Source organism: Chiloscyllium plagiosum, chromosome 20, assembly GCF_004010195.1.
Source record: "Chiloscyllium plagiosum isolate BGI_BamShark_2017 chromosome 20, ASM401019v2, whole genome shotgun sequence".
NCBI classification, from domain to species: Eukaryota; Metazoa; Chordata; class Chondrichthyes; order Orectolobiformes; family Hemiscylliidae; genus Chiloscyllium; species Chiloscyllium plagiosum.
The window spans coordinates 59,797,351-59,804,405 of record NC_057729.1 but is presented as its reverse complement, the minus strand read 5'-3'; the positions used below and the strand labels follow the sequence as shown (position 1 = coordinate 59,804,405).

The following is a 7,055-nucleotide window of genomic DNA, read 5'->3' as shown; positions in this document are numbered from 1 at the left end:
TGCACGCAATATTCCAACAGTGGCCTAACCAATGTCCTGTACTGCCGCAACAAGACCTCCCAACTCCTGTACTCAATACTCTGACCAATAAAGGAAAGCATACCAAATGCCTTCTCCACTATCCTATCTATCTGTGACTCCACTTTCAAGGAGCTATGAACCTGCACTCCAAGGTCTCTTTGTTCAGCAACACTCCCTAGGACCTTACCATTAAGTGTAGAAGTCCTGCTAAAATTATTGAATGATTGACCATTTATTTTGCCAATCCATGATAATAAGATTCTCACTTTGAACTCACTGAGTTCTACCTGTAAGCTAGCCTGCCTCATCATCTGCATCCCGAGAAAGAACTTGCAGTTACATTACATACGAACAAATGAATTAAGTTCAGGAGTAGGCGATTCAGCCTCTCTCAACTGTTCTGCCATTCAACAAAATCATGGCTGATCTGATTTTGGCCTCAACTCCACATTCAAACCTATTCTCAATAACCTCTGACTCCCTTGTTGGTCAAGAATCTATCAATCATCTCCCATGTCTTTAAAAACTCAACAACTACAACTCTCTGGGAGCACTATTCTTAAAAACCCAGGATTCTCAAAGAAAATTTCCTCCTCATTCCATCTTAAATGGGAAACTATTTACCTTTAAAGTGCATCCTCGAATTCTAGACTCCATCAAGAGGAATCATCCACTGAACATCCTGCCTATCCATTCCCCTCAGGATCTTGCATATCTCAATAACATCACCTCTAATTTTCCTACATTGGATACAGGTCCAGCTGGTCCAACCTTTCCTCATGAAACAAAGCCCCACATCCCAGCAATCAGTCAAATCCACTTTCATGGAACTGCTTCTAGTGTATTCACATCCTTTTCTGAAAGAGGGAGACCAAAACTGTACAAGACAGCAACACCCACATCCCACGAGTCAATTAAAAATATAGGCTGATAGTTTGACAAAGTGACTATCGGAAGAGGTATGTGAGATGTATGAACCAGTTGGACTGAATGGACTGTTCCTGTGCTGTAAATTCTATACTGTACTACACTGTGTAAATTGCTGCAGGACATCAGGGAGAACATCTTGTTCTTCAAAATAATGTAATGGAAATTCAGCCTTTAATTCACTCAATATCATTTCTTTAATCAAATAAAAACCATAGGTCCCAGTCAAGGTTTTAAAACAAAGTAAATAATTTAAGTTACTAGTTCCATATCTAGAAGACCTCAAACAAACACCAGAACATTCTTAAGCTCTCTCACTTCTGAGATAGTTTATTTGGGCTATTAGTCTCAAGACCCCAACCGAAGATTCTGTTTTTTTTGAGGGAACTGCTGTTATTTCAAGATAAAATTCCATTCAACTCCCCAGGACTGCTCAAGGTTACCAAAGTGTGTATGTGTTGAATGCAGAATTATATCACATAGCTCCTTTACTTTTTCTCCCCACCTCCTATTCTCCATAATCAGATGATGAGAAACCCCAAGAAAAATGACAGCAACAACCTACAATCAGTAGTACGGAGAGGTCGGGCCACAAGACATCATAAACTGGACTCTCATCCTCGGACACCTGAAAGTTAGAACATTATATGAATACCAGGCCAGCTATGAAAAATATAACTCTAATGTAATAAATAAAAACTTCATTCAGATATCCCATTTTCTCACGTTTTTTTACCCCATTTTTTCTGAATCTGAAGCACAAACATGCTGTTTGGCCCATCACTTCTGTGCCAACTCTTAGAAAATATTCCAATTATTTTCACTCTCTCTGTTCTAGTCCTAAACCATCAATTCCAATTTAAAGTTATTACCAAATCTTCTCCCAACATACTTTTTAGGTCACTTATTCGAGATGTTAACTCATTATATAGATACTGGGTTTTTTTTTGTAGCCAATTACAGTGAAGCTTCTGGTTACTGCTCTTTGACCGTGAAAAGAATTTTTTTCTGGTGAATCAAAACCCTTTATCATTTCTGAACAACTCAGAATCTCCTCTGGCCCCCTCTGCTCTCACCTAGCTCCTCTAGCTCACTCATGTATTTCCTTCTCTTGGAGTTGCAACACTATGGACCTTGTTGAAAGTATATAGCCATCATACACAGTGTCAACAACAATACCTGTATGATATGTTTGCTTCACTCTACTTTGCCTGCAGGCTTGGAGACTTGAACTATCTTTTAAGTCAACCAGGTAAATAATAACTAATCAGGACCATGAATGTGCCGCACTTTATGTTGACCATGACATCTATCATAGAAATTTGACCTTAACAACAAACATCACAACTGCAGAAACATCAACTGTTGCTTGGTCAGCCTTTGACAGACTACCCCACACATCCAGTGCACTTGGGGCCAGTTCTCCAAAAGCCTGAAAATATGCTCAATGTTCCTGGCCTTTACATCTGTCCTCAGAGTGTAGAAACCATCCTCTACAAAAGGAATCAAGGTGTCCATGAGATGAAAATGCATAACTTCTATTCAATGTTGTGAAGCAGCATGCAGTGATGCAGGTGTGACGGACTTTAAAGCTAGATTTCAGATGGAATTTTGCTTAAGGCTACGCAAGACACTGATAAAAAGCTGAACTGTATCTAATATAACTAATCCTACTAATACCCCAACATACCAGCTTGATCAGATGAGGGTCTACAGGACTACACAGAATTTACATGTTAGAAACCAGGTCACATGGCCCAAGAGGTTGATGGCAAGGTTTATGCTGCAAACAAGCCTACTCCCACCCATATATCAGTCTTTCCTTTTATTCTTTTCTTCCTCATGTGTTTATCTAGCTTTCCCCTAAATGCATCCGAACTGTTCAGCCAAACCACTTCCTATGGTAGCCAGTTCCACACTTTCACTATTCTCCAGGTAAAGACACTTCCTCTGAGTTCTGCATTCCCATCAAGTCCAAAACCAAGGGCACAGGTTTAAGGTGAGAGGGAGAAGATTTAAAAGGGACCTAAGGGGCAACTTTTTCAAGCAGAGGATGGTGTGTGTATGGAATGAGCTGCCAGATGAAGTGGTGGAGGCTGGTACAATTGCAGCATTTAAAAGGCATCTGGATGGGTAGGTGAATAGGAAGGATTTAGAGGGATATGGTCAAGTGCTGGCAAATGGGACATCTGGTTGGCGTGGACTGAAGGGTCTGTTTTCATGCTGTACATCTCTATGACTCTAAGTCATGATATCTTATCGTCATCTGACATTAACAGGGACAGTCCACCAGAAGACAGAACAATCAAGATGCAGGAAGCTGAAGCTGGGAACAGACAAAGGAGATCTCAGCATCTGGGTGGTCCACTGTGCCAGAAGTGCAAACATGCTTTTTGACTTTAAAAGGCATCACAGCAAACTTGACCACACGTTCATCTAACACGTACTGCACACAAGGAGTAGCATGAGTGCAAGAGGTGAGTACTTAATGTCACAGCACAAACTTACCTAGAGGAATGCTCACATCATTGTAATAAAGTCTTACTGCCCACATTAGCCTTACAAGGGATGTATTTAAAAGCTTTTAAAATTTACTTGCATTTTACTACTCTATGTTGAACTCTTACATGAATGCACATTGCTTGGCAAGGAACAAAGTAATGAAGCAGCACCATAAACAAAAGGCATTGAGGACAGGCTGAAACCTCCAAATATATTTACTGAGAATTAAGATGTAACTGTTTCCAAATATCATTTTGGGTGTGTTAGGCCAGGGAAAATGAACAGATGCAGTCAGAATAAAATTTAAAATCAAGATGAGTACATGTATTTGATCACTGAACCCTTGCTGAAAATCATATGCAAAATTGAGACAGGATCAGACTTGCTGTGGTACCCTTTGCAGCTGAATAGTGCACACACACGGTCCTGGCTTGCAATGAAGAACAACTTCAGTGAAGCACTAAAGGGACAACAATGGTCATGGACTGATATGTCAAAGGAGTTTGTAACTTCTGTTGGGTTGGGGTAAGGGATGGGAGGAGGGAGGTCAAAGAAATATTTAAATTGAAAGCAACAGCAAATTTTTCTGAAGTCATACTAAAAATGTATCATACTTTGCTTTCAAAAGCACAAAATATAACTTTTTAAACATCTAGATTTTAATATAAAGACAAAATATTAACTTTGCTTCTCTGTCCAAATATGCTGCCTGGCCTGGTGAGTGTTCCCTTATTTAGTGAGTAAGTTTTTATAGGATTTTTAGCTTTTGGAAAAGAAAAACTGAGAAATCCCTGAAATATTTTACCTTGACTTCCAATAACAAAATATTACTCAACATGTCAATCTGAAAAATCAAAGTAGCATATGAATTGATAATATAGATAGTTAAACAAATCTCAAGAGTTACTAATGTTTAAATATTAGGAAGCATTTCAAAATGTGCCTAAATTATAAATCAATCTAGATTTTGGAGATAAAATAAACTTTTCAGAAACTCATCAACTCTTATGCTGATCAGTAAAATATATATAATCTTCCATGAGGGCATAAAAGAATTGCAGAAATTTCTTATTTAGTAAAATTTCATATAACTTACCCCCTCAAACAAAAATTTTATTTGCAAATTAATCTCTGCAATATATATGAACTGTGGAATATCCTGTACAACACGTACAAACTCCAGCTTTATCCCTAGTGCAAATGAATTATTCTTCTTCCCTGTTTCTAAATCTTTAAAGCAGTAAGAGACAGATCCAAAACACTACATCTCCCTTCAATCAGTGAAGTCACCAAGTGACACAGGCACAAAATTTCATCCCAACTGTACAATCCCAGACACAAGAGTATTACACTTTTTAAAAATGCCCCTTTTACAGAAAAATACATTATTTAAGACTGCAAGTTAATGTACAATTTCAATGCAAAATACCTTGACAACTCCGCAAAGAAACTACATGGAACCAAAGTGACAAAGGAGAGTTGTTTTAAAAAAAGTGACTCTGAAGTCCACTACCACATGCATGAGAAAATAGAGGCGACATAGAGTCGGTCCAAATTGTCCATGCCGACCAGATATCCCAACCCAAACTAGTCCCACCTGCCAGCACCCGATCCATATCCCAACTATCAAAATTCAGCTCCCCCTTACCCTATACACTCCATGCACTCGATTTAATGGCTTTCTTTCTTTGAGGGAGATAAACACTGAAAAGCAAAAAGTGCAATTTGTTTGTTTCCAAGTAAACCTGTGTAATTAGAGCAAAGATGCTCATGTTATTTCATTGCTCCAGACCCAGACATAGTCTTCCCCCACAGAAAGGCGTTGGGCTTTTGGTGGAAGCAAAGACGGATCGTGAAGAATCCAGGGAGTGGGGGGTGAGGGAGATAGGGTATCAAGAGTGGGAGGACAAGAATGGAGGAAGGGATAGCAAGAGAAGGAGATGAGACCAGGGGACAGTCGGAATAGGTGGATGGCACAAGGAAAGCAGGGAACAGTGAGAATGGGACAAAAAGTGGGTCAGAGGAGGAACAGGTGACACGAGCAGGCAGAACAGGACTGGGAAGACGAGAGCAGGAATACAGCGACAACAGTGAGAAAAAGTGGGAATGGGGCAATCAGATTGGGGGAAGCAAAAACAGAAGTTGCTGGAAAAGCTCAGCAGGTCTGGCAGCATCTGTGGCAGAGAAATCAAAGTTAACCTTTCATGTCCAGGGACCCTTCCTCAGAAGGAATATTAACTGAAATATTAACATGGATTTCTCTTCGCAGATCCTGCCAGACCTGCTGAACTTTTGCAGCAACTTCTGTTTTTGTTATTGATTTACAGCATCCACAGTTCTTTCAGTTTTTATTTAGAATGGGGGAAGAATGGGAATGAGATAAGGAGTGTATGGAGTGTGTTAATATGGCAACAGGAATGAGCAAAAAGGAAATGGGGTGATGAGAGTGGAAGATGGAGAATAAATTATGGTAGTAGTGGGAAAGAGGGGGAATGGGACAGTGGGAGTGGGGATGGGCAGGAATGGGGCAACTGGAGTGGGAATGGGGCAGTGAGAAAATAAGGGAATTGAAAGCTGATTGAGACTAGAGGCGAGTATTTGTGGATTGGGAGAAAGCAATGTGGTAGGTTTAAACCCTCAAACCTCTCAGTAGTTCAGAGCCCAGCTGATGGAAGGAGGATTCAGCCATCATTTCACACTCCATTTGGATTAAGGAAAGGTGGGGGTGATGATTCAGACAGAGGGCGAGGGGAAGAAAAGTCTACCTCTGCTTTCCAACCACTTCCATTGCCCAGAGCCCGAGGTGATAGTTTCCCTCACAGGTAAACTGAGGAGAAAGATGCTGTGAGGAGGGAGACGGCACTGACTGGAACAGCAAAGTTACCACAAGTACTTACCTAAAATGGCCACTGCTGCAGCCAAAATACAAACAGCTATTATTTGGGAACTTTACTGCCGACGGTGCTCGCACAGGCTCCAGCGCGCAGGCTGCTAGCGGAAACCCTCCCCCTCCCCCCCTCAACACACACAGAGACAGAGAGAGAGAGAGAGAGCGCCCCGGCCAGCCCACTGACCGCCCCGCCCCATACCCCGCATAGTCCCGCCCCATACCCCGGCATAGCGCCGCCCCACACACAATACACACCCTATTGGACCGGCTGCGCGCCCGTCAACACTCCCGGGATTCCCATTGGCCGGCCGCCGCTGTCACTCACAGGGGTCAGGGGTGGAGGGAGTGGGGCGGCGCTTCCCGTTGCAAAGCAGGGTAAAAGCGTGCGCGCGGCCGAACGAGGCGGGAGCGCGGAGTTGGAGGGGGGAGGGGAGGAGGTGAGGATTGGGGAGCGGGAGCGCGCGGTAGGGGCCTGTTGGAGGTGGGGAGGTGGATCGGGGGCACGCCGGAGGGTGCGCGGGGAGTGGGGGGCCAGGAGGAGGTGCCAGCGGCCTCCTCCCCCCCGCTGCCGGGCTCCCATTGTGTGGGCTTTGCTTTCTGATCCAGTCCACACAACAACAAAGAGCAAATAACCCATCAATGCAAACCATACTTCCTCATGCACTTGCAGAAAATGCAAACAAACCCATTAAATTCATTGCATTTCCCCATTTCT

General features: G+C 42.5%; 1 protein-coding gene across 3 annotated transcripts in view; it reads right to left on the bottom strand.

The window, feature by feature from the left end:
* Nucleotides 1-6,482, bottom strand: part of chd6 (chromodomain helicase DNA binding protein 6) — a 252,768-nt gene extending 246,286 nt beyond the window's left edge. Inside the window, exons 1-2 of one of the 3 annotated variants that reach the window (XM_043710969.1) lie at nucleotides 6,348-6,482; nucleotides 1,510-1,576 (exon numbers count right to left, since the gene is read on the bottom strand). The gene's annotated coding sequence lies outside the window, so the exon portion shown is untranslated. The remainder of the gene's footprint in view (nucleotides 1-1,509; nucleotides 1,577-6,347) is intronic. The other 2 variants (XM_043710967.1, XM_043710968.1) reach the window with 2 other exon arrangements.
* Nucleotides 6,483-7,055: the final 573 nt, after the last annotated feature.